General features: G+C 43.9%; 1 long non-coding RNA gene across 1 annotated transcript; it reads right to left on the bottom strand.

The window, feature by feature from the left end:
• Positions 1–1380: 1380 nt before the first annotated feature.
• On the bottom strand, positions 1381–17917 carry LOC146972008 (uncharacterized). Its single transcript, XR_015037877.1, has 5 exons — positions 17818–17917; positions 12181–12251; positions 11912–11977; positions 1925–2033; positions 1381–1458 (listed from the first exon to the last, which is right to left on the bottom strand). It is a non-coding gene; the product is annotated as an uncharacterized LOC146972008 (long non-coding RNA).
• Between the last annotated feature and the right edge of the window lie 1934 nt (positions 17918–19851).

Genomic DNA, 19851 nt, shown 5'->3' with positions numbered 1-19851 from the left:
AATCCAGAGAAACGAAAATCTAACATTTTGGTGGATTGAGAGGACAGGGCGGGAGGAGGCGTTTCCTAGCACAATGGTGATTTATGAGGACCACCCTTGTTTATTAGGACATAACCCATACACACACACAATCAGGACAAAACCCTTGTTTGTGAGGACCACGCTGGTTTAACTGGACATTACCCATACACATACACAATCAGGAAAAAACATTGTTTGTGAGGACCACGCTGGTTTAACTGGACATTACCCATTCACACACATACACACACAAAATCAAGAAAAAAACATTGTTTGTGAGGACCACACTGGTTTAACTGGACATCAGCCACACACACACTTAAGCAATATTACCCGAGAGGGTTATATTGCGAAATACAACCATTACCAACTAAATAGAATGTATCATCAAAATATATTCATTTTGATGGGCAATTTGCTCTCAAATTTGAATGTTTTTTGCGAGTGCACTGACCGTTTCCAGGGAAATACATGGGGTACAACTAATACAGGAAGAAGCAAGAAGCGATAAATCTTAAGGAGATGCACGACTACAGCAGCCGACTGAGAAGGGGAGACATTGAAAAAGACTTTGGTCGAAATGTCTGTGCTTGCCTGTCCTGCAATAAAGAATCGCCAAAGGGATATAGAGAGTGTGCTGGCTTTTTCTCCCCTTCTCAGTCTGACTAATACCTGAAACACAATCAGTTACGTCAGTAGACTCCTATGTGTAATGGAACATAGTTCACCTCTACAGCAAATAATCCGACCCTTAGTAACGACCTAGCAACAGAAAGGATTTTCTAGTCCCAGATGAGTGAACTCTGAGCCGACGTTAATGTTTTATCACAGTCTTGGTCCCTGACAGACTTTCCCAAACTAAACCAATACCATGTCGCCAACACAGCTGATGGGGAAAGCCAAACACTGCGATTACTCCAGATTATTTAAAAGCCCAAAAGTCAGAGAGAGAGAGAGAGAGAAACATAGAGGTATCTTCTGTTTCATCCAACGAAATATTCAGCCCCAGGCCATATTTTATTTTCACCGCGGTCACAACTAGTGTCTCTTTGACCTGCACATACAGAAGGGAACAGCCACTGGGCTAAAACGGGGCTGTATATACACTAAAAAATGGGTATTTAATTGTTCTAAAATTTGAGTTTGGCACCTGAAAGGAACACTCTACAGGAGGTTGATTAAGTTTGTGATTTATTTTCATGAGTAACATAACGTTTCTAAAATTATAAAAATAAGTATTCATACTTGTTGTATAATCACACATACAAACTACCAGGAAAAAACCTTTCTTTGTGAGGACCACCTTCGCTGTCTCTACCACCTTCATCGCCTTCATTGTCCCGATGATGTCATCATCTCCCTCAGCTTGACTGTCTTCCTCGTCTTCGTCATCTCCATCATCCTGCTCACCTTCGTCCAGCTCTAGGTCCAATTCATCTACAGAAAAGCATATTTGATGCAAAAAATAAATATCATTGTTGTTGCAGGTCTGTACTTCTGACATGTTATTTTTGGTATAATTTACCAAAACACTACGGCATATTTACTTTATACAGTATATTCCAGGGCTGTATTTACATCCTACCAATTCAGAAAATGAACAAAATGCTGCATACAACTTTGTTACTTTTATCAGTCTCACTCATTTGTTGAATTTATACCAGGGGTCTCCAACCTTTTTTCCTCTGAGAGCTACTTTTGGAAATTGAAAATGGCCGAGAGCTACACTGTAACATTAACTCTTTACGTTCGTAAAATCTGTCTTTCCCACTCTTCATGAAAATAGTAGCCTATTTAAGCCTCTATAATACACAATACTAAAATTTTCTACTCGATATCAACACTCAGGAATCTCTCTCTCTCTCTAACGTCCTCTCCCACTACAGCTGAATTCTTCTAGTACCTCCTCAGTGGGGCGGGGTTGTGGCGGGGCGATGGCGGGTCCACATTGTCTCTCTTTTTTTCGAGCCTCTCATCAGCAGAGGAAACATGATCATCTAGTGCTCCCCATCCTAGGCAGGAAAAAAGAAACCTTTATATTAAACCAAAAGAATCCATAACTGAAATGTGTTAGTGTTGAATTGTGACATGAACAAAGTCAGTTAAAATGGTATAATAGACAATTTCCATACCAGGACAAGGAAAATTGGAAATGTGGAATATAAAGTTTTAACCATGTCACTACACTATAATATATTGATTAAGCACATGTCTGTAATGTTAAACTTAACATCTTAAAAACTATGAAAACTGAACAACAAATATATCTTGATTTTTAAATAACTAGAATATAATAGGGACATAACGGTATCAGTAATACCAAAAGTCACGATAAGAAAAGTGACTCAATATTATCGTGGGCATGTACAATAAGAAATTATGGTGCTTCTGGTAAATACTGCAGTTTCAATGTGAGACGGTTGTCCATGTCTCGCGTCAGCCGACTGTTAAAGGATTAGTTGGCTAGTTGGCTGGGGTCACGGAAATAAAGCGTTTTGCTTCTCAAAACAATATGCGTTCAAAAGAGTGAAAGTTGGACCCACAGCTATTGACCGCTTGCAGCTACGTCACAATTAGAACGTTACGCGAGAGGCGACGCCATGACGGACGGCAGAAAGTGCTCAGTGATAATGTACTGTGTATGGGTGCCGTCCAACAATGTGGCTCAATCACTTCACACTACAACCTCACAGCATTATCACTTATTTAAAATAGAATATCTACTCATCCGTTGCAATATTCTGTTTGTTTTTTTGTTATTCACCGTAGAATATCTCAGTTTTCTGTGCTTTTTCCACTGCTAAGGAGTTAACGTCAGTCAGTGCCACACTCCCCATACAGCAGCTGCTGCTGTCTTTGCTGCTGCTAACTACAGTTAACGGACCTGGAAATTAAAACCTGGTCCGACCCGTGGGTGTTGAAGACCTGACCCGACGTCTGTATAATTAGTGATCATTCTCTGATTAAACCCGGCTGAAAAATAAAAGAAAACAGGAAGCCGTCTGTAGGAGCCATGAATTGGGTTTTCTGTTAGTTAAGTTTAAGGGTTGTTTTGGTGTTGTTTATTTTGAATATGATCTAGTTTATGTTATTATTTCAGTAGCGGGTCACGTCATTATGGGCGGGGTTTAGCACTTATGTTCACCTGTTGCTTTTCCTTTGTTTCAGAGAGAGAGAGAGGGGGTGAGCGTGGGTTGCCTTACTTTTTGTTGACCGCTATAGTTACGCTATTTTTTGGATTACTTTGCCTTAGTTTGTACACTTTATTATGAGTTAACCTATTTTGTTGGGTTAATAAACACTTTGATCTTTAGTTCTGAATCTCAGTGAGTTTCTTTTTGATAGCGCGTCTGACAACCGGCCCATGCTTAGTCTCTCAGCGGCTCTTTTGGCTTAAGTCGCTACATTTTGTCAACAAAAAAGGCATTAATCACAAACATCAAGAGACGGATCAGCGGAGCCGAAATCAAGAGGACGAAAAGAGGAAGAGGACGATATAAACAGAAACCGGAGAAAAGGCACGGAGGTAGGCGCTGGCTGTGAAACAGTTTAAGGAGCCGCTGCGAAAGCGAACTACAGCCAGGTAAGTCCACCTGTGGATGTGCGCATTGAAGCCGTGGATCAATGGAAAGATCGCGGCGTGCATATTGACTGTTGTTGTTCATTGGGAACGATTGCCTGGTTAATGGAGGATTGGATTCCTCAGCGCAGTGCATCCGATGCCGAATTATCTCCAAGCTGTAAATGTGACTCTTCACTCTGTCTCTGAAGTTGATGTCGCTCCGCTGCTGTGCGTAATGTGGATGATGTTTGTTGAATGAATTTCGCTTCTGTTCTGTGGATGTGTCTCAGGTGCACAAATAATATCTTGTGGAAAATCAAGGAAAATGAGTGAAATAAATGCTGATGTTGAAATGGAGTGTGGGAAAAGACAAAGCAAACTCACAGCCAAGGCATGGGCAAATAAAATCGAAAAGCTTCAACATGAACGTAAAATCACTGTGAATAAAATGAAAGCACTAATACCAGAAATGAAAGCCCTGATGAAAACAAAGGAAAATGTTTCACATGTTCAATCTCATTTTGACAAATTAAAACAACTGTGTGAAAATGCCATGATGTCACATGATGCTTTGGTTGCTTTGCTCATGGAAGATGAACAAAAAAGACAGAATGAATGGTTTTCCAGCATCATGAAATACAGCCACACATTTAAGGAGGATGTTGTTAAGTGGCTGAGTGAGCCAGAGAAATCACAACAAAATGGCATCCTCAATCCATCTCATTCTGATTCAGCTGCTGCATTAAATGAGGAAGTGTTTCAGTGTCCAACACAGGATGAACCTCAACTTCCAACTCAACCTGCACCAAGACTCAGTACAGAGGAAATGCAAATTGACATAAAACCAAGTGACAGTGTGTCAAACGTGGGAAGCAAAAACTCTGCTACTGGAAGAGGGTCTGCTGTTTCTACTGCTTCTTCTGCACGTCTGATAGCAGAGGCTGACCTGGCAGCATTAATGGCAAGACAGAAATGGTTAAAGGACAAACATGAACTTGAGGAACAAGAGGAACGCCTGAAAAGGAAAAAGGAGCAACTTAAAATGGATGAAGACATTGCAGCAAACATGGCAAAATTAAGTGTGCTGAGGTCTCAGAGCATCATAAGTGGAAAGAGCTTCAGGTCAAGGGTTTCTGATGGAATGAACTCTTATTTGGAAAAAGAAAAATCTAAACCAAGAGCTCTTAATGCAGATGCAAACTCATTTATTCCACAAATGTCTGTGAAACAAAGGGAAACTAAACATGACTGCTTGGATCCAGGAACAAGGCCTAAAGAAAATACTGCACCTTCATTCATTCACTGTGAATCTGTGTTATTGCATGAACCCAAACATCATTCAGTGAAACGTAACACCAATGATGAGACACACACTCGATATGGAAACACCTGGAACGCAGGATTTGGGTCAACAGATGATAATCAAAACAATATTCTGGGAATTATGAGAAAGCAAAATGAAATAACAACTCTTTTAGTCCAACAGCAATGCCTCTCATCATTACCCAAAAGAGAAATTCCAGTTTTTGAAGGTAATCCATTAAAGTATCATGCATTTATGAAAGCTTTTGAGAATGGTGTGGAGAGAAACACTGACAACTGTAGCGACAGACTCTACTTTCTGGAGCAGTACACTAGTGGCCATCCTAAGGAACTGGTGAGAAGCTGCCAGCAGCTCATCCCAGAAAGGGGCTATGTCAGAGCTAAAGCATTGTTATGTGAGCACTTTGGAAATGCGCAGAAAATTGCCTCTGCGTATATGGACAAGGCTCTGTCATGGCCGCCCATCAAGCCAGAAGATGTCCAAGCTCTCCAGGACTACAGTCTGTTCCTCAGAAGCTGTTCTAATGCTATGGAAGGAGTGGAATATTTGCATGAGCTTGATCTTCCTGCCAACATGCTTGCTATTATAAGGAAACTGCCTTATAAATTGCGAGACAAGTGGAGAACTGTAGCCTGTGAATTGCAGGAGAAACGCAACATGAGAGCCACGTTCAGTGACATCACCAATTTTATTGAAAGACAAGTGAAAATCTTAACTGATCCAGTGTTTGGGAACATACAGGATGCGCCCTCAGCGACAGTTAATAAATGCATGAACAAAGTCAGACCACAACATCGTTCTGGACATGAAGGAGCAAGCTTTGCCACCACGGTGTCTCCTGTGAACAAAGCTCAACCAGTAACTGAAAGAAAGGAACAAACCTTGACAACAGGGAGGACATGTCTGTGCTGTGGAGGAGGACACGCCTTGGATTTGTGCCCTCAGTTGGAGAAAAGAACTCACAAAGAGAAGATAGGCTTCTTAAGGGAAAATGGTCTCTGTTTCGGCTGTCTGTGTATTGGACACATCAGCAAATATTGCAGAAAACGGATCTCCTGTGCAAAATGTGGTCTCCAACATCCAACCATACTTCACATTCCTCCAAAAGAAAAGGAAAATAATTCCTGTGAAGAGGAAAAAGAATCAGAGGTTGCAGTAGATGACACCTTGGTATCAAGTGGGCTCACCGGGGCTGGTGACAGTGAATGTAAACTTCCCATTGTTCCTGTGCAGGTCAGGTCCAAGAAAGGAGGCAAGATCATCACCACCTATGCTTTCTTGGATCAGGGAAGTACAGCAGTCTTTTGCACAGAGGGACTGATGCACAAATTAGGCCTCACAGGAAAAAGGTCACACATCCTCTTGAGAACCATGGGCCAAGAGAAGATTGTGAGTAGCCATGTTGTCTCAGGACTTGACGTTGCTGGTTTAGGAAGTGACAACTTTTGTGAACTGCCAAAGACTTACACACAGGAGCGTATGCCCGTCCACAGGGGGAACATTCCCACGGAGAGGGATCTTCATGGATTGTCTCATTTGAGATCTGTGTATCTGCCTGAGATAGATGCAGATGTGGAACTGCTGATTGGAGCGAATGTTCCTAAAGCTTTGGAACCACAGGAAGTCATTCACAGTGTAAATGGTGGACCTTATGCAATCAGGACAAGGCTGGGCTGGACTGTGAATGGACCCGTAAAAGGAGATTGTGAAAAACAAGAATTATCAGTAAATGGAGTCTCAGTTGTGAATCTGGAGGAAATTCGGCAACAGTTCAAGATGGATCTTCCTGAACGCAACATGGATGAGCAATCAAGAGAAGAGAAGTATGTGAGTTGGTCACACACTCGTCAAAGAAAGTGAATGGTGATTACAAGATTACTTTACCGTCAAGGAACCAGGAACTCAGTGTGCCAAATCATGTGAAAATTGTCGATCAGTGTGCTTCATACCTGAAGAGGAGGCTTCATAAGGACTTAGCATCCCATGCAGACACTGTGCTCAGTCCAGCAGAGGTCAAGAGGGCGGCAGCGGTGAGTGCTCTGCAGGCTGCGGAGGAGGTTGATGCTGCGACTCACGTGATGAAACGTTTCTCATCTTGGACTCGTCTGGGGAGCATCTGCCTCAACCGACCAATAACAAGGATCTGCCTACCACAGGGAGCTGAAGCTGGATGAGGAGCGGATGCTGCACAGTGACACTTTGACTCGTTTGACTTGAACTTTTGACTCACAGACTTTCCACAGAATTGTGGTTTTGATGGACTCTGACAGTCAAGAGACATTTGACTTTATTGACTTGTGACACAAGAAGAACAGGAAGAAGGAAGAAAGAAGACAAAAATATGCATTATGAATTTTGAATGTATAGCATATTGGTTCGTGTCTCCTATTAATATGAATATGGGTAATTATTATGTGTAATAACTTAATAATTAGGGGCTGGTATGTAGGAGCCATGAATTGGGTTTTCTGTTGGTTAAGTTTAAGGGTTGTTTTGGTGTTGTTTATTTTGAATATGATTTAGTTTATGTTATTATTTCAGTAGCGGGTCACGTCATTATGGGCGGGGTTTAGCACTTATGTTCACCTGTTGCTTTTCCTTTGTTTCAGAGAGAGAGAGAGAGGGGGTGAGCGTGGGTTGCCTTACTTTTTGTTGACCGCTATAGTTACGCTATTTTTTGGATTACTTTGCCTTAGTTTGTACACTTTATTATGAGTTAACCTATTTTGTTGGGTTAATAAACACTTTGATCTTTAGTTCTGAATCTCAGTGAGTTTCTTTTTGATAGCGCGTCTGACAACCGGCCCATGCTTAGTCTCTCAGCGGCTCTTTTGGCTTAAGTCGCTACACCGTCTTCGTTGTAATCGCCGCGATCCGCCGGCGGCAACTACGTTGTGACGGTGCTATGTTTAATACTAGCGTTAGCTGTTGTTAGCCACAGCATGTAGCTCAGCTAGTTAGCTTCAACTGTGTTTACATCGACTATACACTGTAGATAAACTAACTTATAATGGCATCGATAATGTGTCTGTATCTTCACACTGGTCCTGTTGCTCATGTAACCCCGCTGCCAGTGGCCAGCCCCCGGTTCTTAGCAATAGACCAGCAAGGACAGTTTTAAGGACCAATAACCGGTTCTTAAGCGGTGGAAAAGCAAAGATCCGGTGCTAGTCAGGCTCTGGCTCCGAACCAGCACTGGAACCAGCTCAGTGGAAAAGGAGGGGAAACCCTATAACCACGGTATGTCACAAAACTATAACGCGGCCATTCAATTACATTGACGTTCACTGTTCTTTTGCCGTCTATCATGGCGTCCGCAGCTACCGCGAGTGGAACGTGACGTCACGTGCAAGGGGTCAATAGCTGTGAGAGACAGGGTGACCAGGTGATGATCAGTAATGCAGCGCAGTGCGTGATAGAAGATCAGCCCGACAAATGTATACAGACTATCAGACAATCAGTACGATTATTTCCACTGTGCTCTGGCTCAGCTGACCGGTGGTCAGATGGCGGTTATAGATCTTCACATGTTGAACTCTTTTAAACAAAGGGCAGCCAAACGCCAGGCTAAAGAGAGAGAACTAGCGAGGCTCCTCTGTTCTTTTATTTTTTTCCAGCAGCACTGTCCGGTGCAGGTGATGCACGCTGTCTGTCTGTGTATGTTTGTCCGTCTGATCTTCCACCATGGACTGTGCTGCAACAATCACCCATCACTCTTTCTGCTCTAAACTCTTTTATACAGTCTATAGCTCTAACTCCATCTGGCGAAGTTCAGCATTACATAGCCTATTGAGGTTCATAAAGCTCTCCCTTTAGCTCTGTGCTAAAACAAGGGATGGCTTCATCACTTGTGTCATAATCAGATATGATTGAAACAGCAGTGAAACAGCTGATGGAAACGTGCACAGCTGTCTACAGGTGGCAGCGTGCAGTGATGCGATGGGAGAGAAAGTAGCACCAAGTGATTGCGAGGTCTGAGAGGAGCTCGTTTTTTTTTCCGACTTATAATGAACACACCATAAGTGTCGGGAATCACTGTCGGGATGCGAGTAACAGCTGTAAACTCGTCCCTCTGCATATTAACAATGAGCCTGTCTGTCTCTCTGCCGGTGCCGCGGTCACACTGTGTGTTACAGGATTTATTAAAACACACAACGTAGTGTACGGATTGTTTGACAGTTTGTTTTGATACTACATGTTTTACCCGGTTTCTCTGTGTCCACTGCTATTTGATTTGCCACTCAGGCCTAGTCCACACGAGCCCGGGGATTTTTGAAACCAGAGTTTTGCTCCGCGTCCACACGAGTGGTGTAATAAAAACACTCCGTACACACGCAACTAGGGATGCACGATAGTTATCGGTCCGATAATTATCGGCCCGATATCAGGAAATTATGACGTCATTTCGATAAATCCGATATCATAACTTATCGGCCCGATAAGATTTATTATATATTTTTTGTCAGCACTGCGGTATGGGTCCTTTTTTTTTTTTTTTACCAAGCGCTCTCACTCAGAGCGCTCTGCTCTGCTCCTACATGAGACCTGCAGCCTGCAGTGAATGCTGCGTTCAGGTGGCCTCCCTATAATCAGAAAAACAATTTTCTGACTGAAATCAGAATAGTCCCTCATTTCGTCAACTCGGTCATCATTTTGGTAGTTGCCGACTTGACTTGACTTGTCCCAATTACCCTTATTACACATAAACCATAGAAATATGAACATAAAAAGGTCTGAAGAACGGCTCGCAAAACGGGAACAGGGAACTTCTGTCAACACGTGAACGCAGCACAGCGTGCGTACTGGGTTTGTAAACACAGAACATGACGGCGCTAATGTGGGGCGGTAATAAAGAAGACAGTTCGCTGAATATCTGTAATAAATGTTCGGCGCGCCGTATTAAGTTTCGCCACGCGCGCTGCTGTTATGCATGCACGCTTCTCTGTGGTGTGTGTATGTGTGTGAGAGGATGCGGAGATGAATGAAGGCGCTCGTCCGACGGGGGGGGGGGGGGGGGCGGCGGCAGCGGCGAATATCGCTACATTTTTAATTTTTTTAAGACGTTAGTTTAGGCAGCAGCTCATTGTTGTTAAAGGGATAGTTCAACATTTTGGCAAATTGGCCCATTGCCATAATTGCTATAGTCATAGCAGTAGGTTCGTTACCTTTAATTGTAGGTGTAAGCTATTTTTAGTACAGCGGAGCGCAGCAGCAGGCTGCTCAGAGCTACGCTATGGAGGCTAAGGGAATTTCTTGGTTTCCCTCATTAAACTCATCAAATACAAAATCCCAAAACTCCACAGCGCTTTTGTAGACAAGTTGTGACCTGCACAACCACCACGCTATGAGATAATGACGGAACGATACGAAACAGAGCCGTTTTCGAGGTAAATTCATACAAAACCGCTGATGCGCGTTGCGTTCAGGGACAGTTTTTCAGCAAGCAGTCTCCGTATTTACCCTGTATTTACCTCGAAAACGGCTCCGTTTCGTATCGTTCCGTCATTATCTCATAGCGTGGTGGTTGTGCAGGTCACAACTTGTCTACAAAAGCGCTGTGGAGTTTTGGGATGTTGAATTTGATGAGTTTAATGAGGGAAACCAAGAAATTCCCTTAGCCTTATAGTGTAGCTCTGAGCAGCCAGCTGCTGCGCTCCGCCGTACTGAAAATAGCTTACACCTACAATTAAAGGTAATGAACCTACTGCTATGACTATAGCGATTATGGCAATGGGCCAATTTGCCAAAATGTTGAACTATCCCTTTAAGGCGGCCGCCTTAACAGGAAAGCGCTGCGGGAAACCCTGTGTTTGAAAGGCTTGTTAATAGAATATCTTCATTTAAAGAGTCAAAACTGTTTTTGGTTTGTTTATAGTATTGATGTCATGATATATGTTAGGTCCTCACTAGTCTTCCAAGTATGTTATCGGTTATCGGTATCGGCCTTCGGAAGCAGAAAGTTATCGGTTATCGGTATCGGTTTCAAAAAAATGTTATCGTGCATCCCTACACGCAACCGTGGAATCCGCTACCAAGTGACGCAATTGCACGTGTAATATGCCACAACCATAGACTGTGGCGATGTAAGGTAACAACTTCAGCTTTTCACTTCCCTGTCCTTCCTCTCTCTCTCTGCCCGTTTTAACTCCATCTGGCGAGGTTCAGCATCACATCAGGTACATTAAGGTCTCCATTTGGCTCCGTGCTAAAACAAGGGATGGCTTCATCACTTGTGTCATAATCAGATATGTTTATGTGAACTATCCGAGCAGTAAACTCAGTGAAACAGCTGATGGAAACACACAGCCATCTACAGGCGGCAGCGCGCAGTGATACGGAGGGAGAGAAAATAGCACCAAGCGATTGCGAGGTCAGACTTTTTCGTGGACAACGGTTTTGTGATGCAAATGTATCACTCTTTTGAACGCATATTGTTTTGAGAAGCAAAACGCTTTATTTTCATAACCCCAGCCACCTAGCCGGACTGCATTAGTCAACACCAAAACCAGACCGGAACTCTGCTGACGGGACGCAGTCCGGGGAAAGTCACTGTCACAGCACCTAACTGGTGATGGGGACGCCACATAGATTCATGTCAAAAGACCCAAACTATCCCTTTAATCCTTTGGCTACTGGCAAAGGGGCTGTGAGCGACTGGTAGCTCGCGAGCAACGTGTTGGAGACCCCTGCTTTAACATAATCTTTAATATAATCCATAACCAACCTCTGCATCCTAATCTGTGAAGTATGAGGGCTTTGTCAGAAAGGTGTCCTCATAATTCAGGTGTGTCAGGTGAACATCTGACACACAGCACAGTTTGCTGCCTGATCAACATGAAAGGTGGGGGAGGGGACTGTCCTTGCAGGACACTGTGTCCTCACAGTCCTGCGCTGTGTCAGGTAGTTAACAACATTCAACAGTGTATGGACTCGTGAGCACTGTCATAGAACAGATTTATGATTGGATGTAAAAGCATGTCATCACAAGAGTACAGTCAACTTACAGAGTTATCCTTCGATGTTGCAGGATTGGAACCGACCCGTCATCCGGTCATCACTTCCACCAGCAGCTTCCTGTATGTGTGTGTGTGAGAATGACAATAACAAATCTGAGATTACTTTAAGCAGAAACAATACTCTTTCATTCCAAAAATCATCAGTAATGACACCGCCATGTTTACTGCAGAAATGTCAGTACTACAATAAAGACCTGAAGGATCCAAAGCATTTCTAACATATTAAAGCAAGTAACTGTGAAGGTACAAAGCACAACTTGCCTTTTCTGATGCTGCCTCGCTTTCATTGGCCTTCAGCCTTCAGGTCACATGGTGCTTCACAGGGTTCCTGAAATTGGACAGAGGAAATGTAGTGTTGTCTCATCACGCCATCACTTAGTGGTCATGTAAAAGAAGACATGAAAAATTTGTCATGTGCAGATGTACACATGCCTACAATGACCAGGCTGGCCATCTACTACACCTAATGCTGTGAACCCGTTCAATATTCATTCATTAAATATCACACCCAAGAGCGGCAACAGCACCCACTGATCTGTATCGAGACTGTTGTTATTCCTTCACCCGGGTCAAAGGATGCTGTGTGTAAAACCACGCTGTGGTGCAGACGATGGCCTTGCGACAACCTCGCCCCCGCTGAGGAGGAACTAGAAGAACTCAGCTGTAGTGGAAGAGCACCTTTACTGAGCCCAGCTGTGCCGTGCCGTGACTGTGTAGTCGAAAAGCGCCACAAGTCTCCTGAACCCTCCACTTGCAGTTGACTTGAAAATCGTCACTTACGCTGATTTTAATCTAAGTCCTCACAGGTGGAAGAATAGCTAAATGCACACAGGTTCCCCACACACTGTAATGATTGCTGCTTTAGGTTTTCCTGCAACAGTGAGGACTTAGACTAAAAACACAGTCTAAGGGCGCTTTCACACCTGACCATTTGTTCCGAAACAGGGAGCGTTTACGTCATATATCGGTTCGTTTGGTCAGATGTGAACACAGCAATCGCGCTCGATGCGGAACAAAACAAGCGGGCCGAGATCGCTTGGGAGAGGCGGTCTCGGCTCGTTTCCATCCGAGCCCTGGAGCGGTTCGTTTGTAGTGAGAACGCAACCGACACATGTATCGGAACAAATTGACTGGTTACCTGGCAACCGGAGGAGGAGGACCACGGGCAACTGCCCCAAAAACATAATGGAGCATCAGCAGCGTGTCGTCTTGGCCTTAAAACAGGAAAGCCGGTGGCCAAAAGAAAAGAAAGACGCAAACTCAAGCCACGAGTCCACCAGCCTTTCCAAGCTGACCCGCGGCGATCAGCACCGGGCAGAGCTCCGCAAACAACCCCTATAACTAGTCATGCTACGGTGCCCGTTTACTAGAAGAAAAAAAGAGTCAAACTGTAGGGTGTTAGAGCAGTGGTTCTCAACCTTTTTGAGTCGCGACCCCCAATTTCACATGCACTGCTGTCCGCGACCCCCCGCCCCAACACACAAACACACACACGCTGGTGTGAACGCATGATGGATAAAGCGCAGCGCTGTCCGCGGTGGTTTTTTTTTTTTTGCCTTTTTAGTTCTTGATCCCTGCACTGAAAAAAATAATTGGCTGCTGTAGTTTTGTCTCCATGGCCAATATTCCGACCTGGAGGTTTTCATCAGGGCAAAAGAACAAAACAAAGTGACGGAGTTTAAATAGATGCGGCTGGCGAGTTGATGCGGTGTCCACTGTCCACACACCCAGGCTGGTTTATGTGACATGCGAGGACCTGTCGGCGCAGGAGCGAGTGGAGCGTGGATGCAAGCCAATCTCCTTCAACCATGCACGGAAAAGGGGAATGACAAGAAAAGTTTTTCTAATTTATTAAGAAACAATGCCCAGGTCAGCAATGCATGCCAAGAAACATGTCGTTCATTCGCCCCCTCCAGCCACATCAACTGGGGTCGGGAGGGACCCCAAGGTTGAGAATGGCTGTGTTAGAGGACAATTCATCTGACATAACTATGACACCTGAAACTGAAAACACAGCTTGACCAACACAACCTGACCACCTCTCTCTCTCTCTGTCTCTCTCTCTCTCACGGGCAGTGACACGCTCTGTCATTCATTCACGTGTCAGCACTGAGACAGCGGACAGCACGCTTGGTCACTAGCTAATAATAATAATAATAATAATAATAATAATAAATAATAATGTAGCCTATTAGACTACATTTGTAGCTATAGCACATTATAGGCATACTTCAAGGTCTCGCCCCAGCCATAAACCAGTCAGCTTGGGCATTTTTTTTAATTGAACTTAAACTAAATACTCGCCTGCCCAAATATTAATAAGAAATTGAACCTCCTCACTACTGCAAGTCAGCCCGCGGTTCATTGTTGCCATTGTTGCTGATCAGCTGATGGGGTGTTGTTAGGGCCGTTGCTATGGCGCTGTACCGCTTTAGAATCATGCAATGTGAACACAAACGGCCCAGAAAAAAGAACGCAACAGTTGTATCGGTTTAGTTGCTGAATCGGAACAACTACAGGTGTGAAAACGCCCTAAGTGATGCTTTCAATTGTGGTGATTGCAGGAGGCTTGGATGAAGTTACACAAGCAGTTCGGAGCCATTTTAAGATTTTCAGGGGCTGGTTTACTACTTCTTTTTTTGTTTTACAGAATTGGTTTCCTTTGATATTTCAGAAAGTGTTGGTGGATTAAAAAAACTTCTTAGATAATGAGGATAATGATGTTAGTATGTGAACCGCTGTGTGCGAATGTGGGGTAGGGGGTTGGCTAACGTCACATGAGAGCGCACGTCATCCACCCTCATCCTCAAGTGGATGACGTGTCGTGTGCTTCCCCCTCTTGATGCTCTATGGTCTGTTTCCAATATCCATGTGCCTTTCAATTAACTATTCTTTATTGAATCAATTACTCTTAGTATTAATAGCCTTTGTGTTTTTTCAGCTACTTTTATTAGAAACTAACTTCTTAATTCTTTACTTTTACACCAGGCTACAATTTTAAAGGGATAGTTCAATATTTGCCTATTGCCACAATCCATATAGTCTTAGGAGTAGGTTTGTTACCTTTGTCTCTGCAAGCTGGTTTGAGATCGGCGGGGCAGAGACGAGGTACATGGTACCTTCCGCTTTCCTCAAATACGCAATCTAACAACTCCAAAATGCTCTGGTGGACAAGTTGTGACCTGCACATTCACCACGCTATGAGATAATCATGTATAATTATGTGACATTACAACACATGAAGCAAATACTATGAACTACTTGCACTTTTAAAGTGGAAATGAAGCAGCCAGCCAATTTAACATAATTCATTAAATGGATTCCCAGTGTGCTTAAAATTAGGCAAACTAACACATGAAACACAAGCATTTAGGAGAAACTGGGAGTTAAAAATTGCATGTTTTAGCTAGTGCGCCGCCATCTTGTCGTTCGGACTGTCCGTGACGTCACAGGGTTGGTTGCCTGGGTTGGCTGACAGCCACAGACAGTGAAAGTGAAGGACATAGCTACAGACAGAGACGGTAAAACATGAAACTGTGGAGGCACTGGATTAGAAGAGACTCAGAGGAGACCTCTACTGTGTTGCTCCTTCTGTGAACTAGTTTTACAGTGTTAAAAACTAGAAAAAAACCTCTGTTTTCATTAACTGCCGCTAATAAGGAGCCACAGCAGCAGCGGAGCTGTTAAGACTCCTCTGCTGATCTTGGTGTGATCATTTCTACAGCATGTTTACATCCAGTCTGGATGTGATCCACAGGAAACTTCTGATCAACCCTGAAAGTTGATCATTCACCGGATCAACCAACAACAACCTGACGTTACTCCGACAGTTTTCAGTTTCTCTGCCTCAGCCCGTCCTCCCCCGACCGGCCCACGTTCACACCGTGATAAGCATCAGTCACCGCGGGGAGAGAGACTGGACCCTCTGGTCCCACACCGAGGAGCCTTCACAACCTCACACACACACACACACACAGCAGCGATCTGATGGCATCTGATAACATCGGTATTAACAGTAATAGCGCCCATCACCATAAAATAAGAAGGGAAAATGACTTCAAAATCTCTGATCTCATCCTCCACACCCAGCCCTCAGCAGAAGTATGAGGGCTTTGTCAGAAAGGTGTCCTCATAATTCAGGTGTGTCAGGTGAACATCTGACACACAGCACAGTTTGCTGCCTGATCAACATGAAAGGTGGGGGAGGGGACTGTCCTTGCAGGACACTGTGTCCTCACAGTCCTGTGCTGTGTCAGGTAGTTAACAACATTCAACATTATTCAAACTGAATGTTTCATATTCAAACAATAAATATGTCTTACCTTTACTCCAGGTGTCCAAATCAGTCAGCAGCAGCAGTCATCCAGCTCCAACTGTTTAATAATCCACCGATCTATTCCCGTTTACATAGCGTTCCTCATCTATGGCAGCCAGCGTGGTGCTTCATTCATTTGCATTGTGTTGAAAAAAAGAAAAGAAAAAGTTTCAGCTAACGTTAGCTTTAGCTTCAGCTCCTGACAGGAGAGGCTGACAGAGGAGACGGTGGAGCCTCTCCGCTGTCGGTACCGAGTCCAGACCACGGTCCAGAGGACCAGACAGTCCGACACACCGCAGACCGTGTCCGTGTGGAAGTAACGTTGCACCGGGAGAAAACAAAGCGGTTGGAACCGGACAACACAGGTCCGGTTGATCAGAAACACGGCTATTGCCGCTGCTAAAAAAACTTTTTTCAACACAATGCAAATGAATGAAACGCGCTGGCCGCGAGGAACGTGATGTAAAAGGGAATAATGGAGCTGGATGACTGCTGCTGCTGACTGATTTGGACACCTGGAGTAAAGGTAAGACATATTTATTGTTTGAATAGTCTTCTGCTGAGGGCTGGGTGTGGAGGATGAGATCAGAGATTTTGAAGTCATTTTCCCTTCTTATTTTATGGTGATGGGCGCTATTACTGTTACGATGTCATCAGATGCCATCAGATCGCTGCTGTGTGTGTGTGAGGTTGTGAAGGCTCCTCGGTGTGGGACCAGAGGGTCCAGCCTGTCTCCTGTCTCCAGACTGGATGTAAACATGCTGTAAGAAATGATCACACCGAGATCAGCAGAGGAGTCTTGATAACAGCTCCACCGCTGCGGCGGCTCCTTATTAGCGGCAGTTAAAGAAAACAGAGGTTTTTTTCTAGTTTTTAACACTGTAAAACTAGTTCACAGAAGCAACACAGTAGAGGTCTCCTCTGAGTCTCTTCTAATCCAGTGCCTCCACAGTTTCATGTTTTACCGTCTCTGTCTGTAGCTAATGTCCTTCACTTTCACTGTCTGTGGCTGTCAGCCAACGCAGGCAACCAACCCTGTGACGTCACGGACAGAACTAATGCAAAACGTCAAACTAAACTTAACATTTCTCCTTAATGGTTACATTTCATGTGTTAGTTTGACAATTTTTAAGTACAGTGGAAAACAGTTTAATGACCTATGTGTATTTGGCTGGCTGCTTCACCTCCATTTTAAAATCCCTCCACTCAGCAGTCATGTCTGGAATAAAGTTTTGGCTGCATTTGCCTCGTAAACAACTCTGTGTCGTAATGTTACTTGATTATTTCATATCATGGAGAATGTGCAGGTCACAACTTGTCCACCAGAGCATTTTGGAGTTGTTGGATTGTGTAGTTGAGAAAAAAACGGAGGTACGGTGTGCCTCATCTCTGCCCGTGGATTTCAGAACATGCACTAGCAATTAAGGTAATGAACCTACAGCTATGACTATAGGGAATATGGCAATGTGCGAATTTACCAAAATGTTGAACTATCCCTTTAAGGTGACTACACTAGGAGAAACAAACATTAATATATTGGATGAAAAATGTACCTTTTATACTTGTTAATAAACCTTACCTCTAGGAAGGCTTTATCCTCTCCTTGAACAACATGTTCCAGTGCATCCTGGTCAGGAGTCTTTCTCCTCCTCCTCCTCCTCTTCTCAGTCATCTTTCCTGTAATAATGTCCAGATAATAACATACATTTTAAACAAGCTTTAATAATTGCCATGTTGCATTCACATTCATTTGAACATTGAAACTGTTGAGTGAGCTATAGCCAAACTGATGTGCCAAACTCACATCAGACATTCTCTCTCAACATTAAACATGTTTAAATCAGGTCAACTGGACTAGACTAGACACCAGACTAGTTTACACAAACGGATGAAGCATTTGATCAGGAAAAATAAGGAGGACTGGCTCATTGCTGTTTTTTTCTCAACATAATCACATGGCATTTGCATACAATCATTGCAGCATTTACAGCAAATTAAATAAACCTGCACAAGCTCAGCCCACAAACCTGAAGTTAACCCTCATTAACACAACGTCCATTTCCACCTCGATCATTCCCTGAATGTTTGATCATCAGAAAACGACATGTTATTTCTTCATTCACCTCCATGTTGCTCAGTCTCCCCTCCCTCCTCTCTGCAGCCTGATCTCATGTGAACCAGCTGACCCGACGTTACTTTAATGACGTTTCTCTCCGCGACTCCTCACCTAACAAACACATGGCTAATTTGCATATGATTGATTTTGCATTTACGGGAAATTATAACATTGCGCAGTTATATTCCACTAACCTGAAGTCTTCCTTCATTAACACTACGTCTATTTCCACCTCAGTCATTCACTGAATGTTTGTTATTCACCTCCATGTTGCTCAGAGCCCCCCTCCCTCCTCCTCCCTCCTCCTCCCTGCAGCTTGATCTCACGTGAACCAGCTGATCTGACTTTACTTTAATGACGTTTCTCTCCGCGAGGGCTTCACCCCACAAACGTACTACGAAAAGCTTAAAACTTGTTTCCACATGTCGCTGGGATGCATCAACTAGGAGACGGGCTGATGGACATTTTGTTTGGCTGAGCGAGACAGGCCTACAGAGTGAATGGAGAGAGGGAGAGAGCGACATTGAAAATCAATAAAAAGAGCGAGCGTCGATCAGAAGAAGAAAACAGCTAATCAGAGAAATGTACCGTAGTTTTCAGTTTGTTTGTCTTTCACAAGTGTCTCTGCTGTCTTCCAGTAAGGCAGGCAGGGTCCCCCTCTGTCTCAGCAGCCTGATCTGACATTAAACTCAGCTAAATGGCCGGACTGATCCAGACGGTCCAGGCTTCATTAACCATAGTTAGACCAGCTTGGCTTTTAATTTGCAGGCTCCCCGAGCAAACCGACGCGATTTCAACTATGCTTTAATTCGTAAAATAGCTTGTAACTTGTATGCTTTCATTCATAGTTCAGGTAGCTCGGCTAAGAGTTTATACCCTGACCTAAAAACACGGCAGTAGGCTACCGTCGATATTTCAGCTCGGTAGAAGAGAATTAACAATGAGAGCGAACGACCATGACAATAACAACCAACAATTTTCCAATAAGCAAACGTTAACTACTATTAAACATTAGATCCTTACCTCTTCGGCGTCTTCCTCATTAATCCACTCATCAGAATAACCTGCAGCTGCTGGTGGGAGGAGTTCTCCGCTGCAGAGCGTCCAGAGCCGACGTTTCCGGGTTCAGCCAATCACTGAGCAGAACCTGCCTAGACCGACATCCGCGGCAGCCAATCACTGAGCAGAACGTCACTGACGCACGCAGCCAATGACTTCTGGTCATTTTGTGTGTGGGGTGGCGGGTAATCGTGTATGAATCCAAGTGGCGCGAAAAAAAAACCGTGTGTATGACTTTGTGTATCATACACAAAAAAGTCAGATAACCGTATTTTTGGGGACATGTCGAGAAAAAGCGGGAGGGAGTTATTTGCATCATTCTAAGTGCTTCTACGCTGCGCGACTTATGAGGACATCGCAACTGTCCTAACAATTACGGTATGTCCTCATAATGTCGGTGCGTAAACGGATGAAATGTCCTCATATACAGGTGAAACC

The sequence above is a fragment of the Trachurus japonicus genome, chromosome 16 (assembly GCF_045865225.1).
Source record: "Trachurus japonicus isolate A0001 chromosome 16, Traja_1.0".
Taxonomy (NCBI): domain Eukaryota; kingdom Metazoa; phylum Chordata; class Actinopteri; order Carangiformes; family Carangidae; genus Trachurus; species Trachurus japonicus.
Note: the sequence above shows the minus strand (reverse complement) of the source record. Positions and strands in the feature narration are given on the sequence as shown.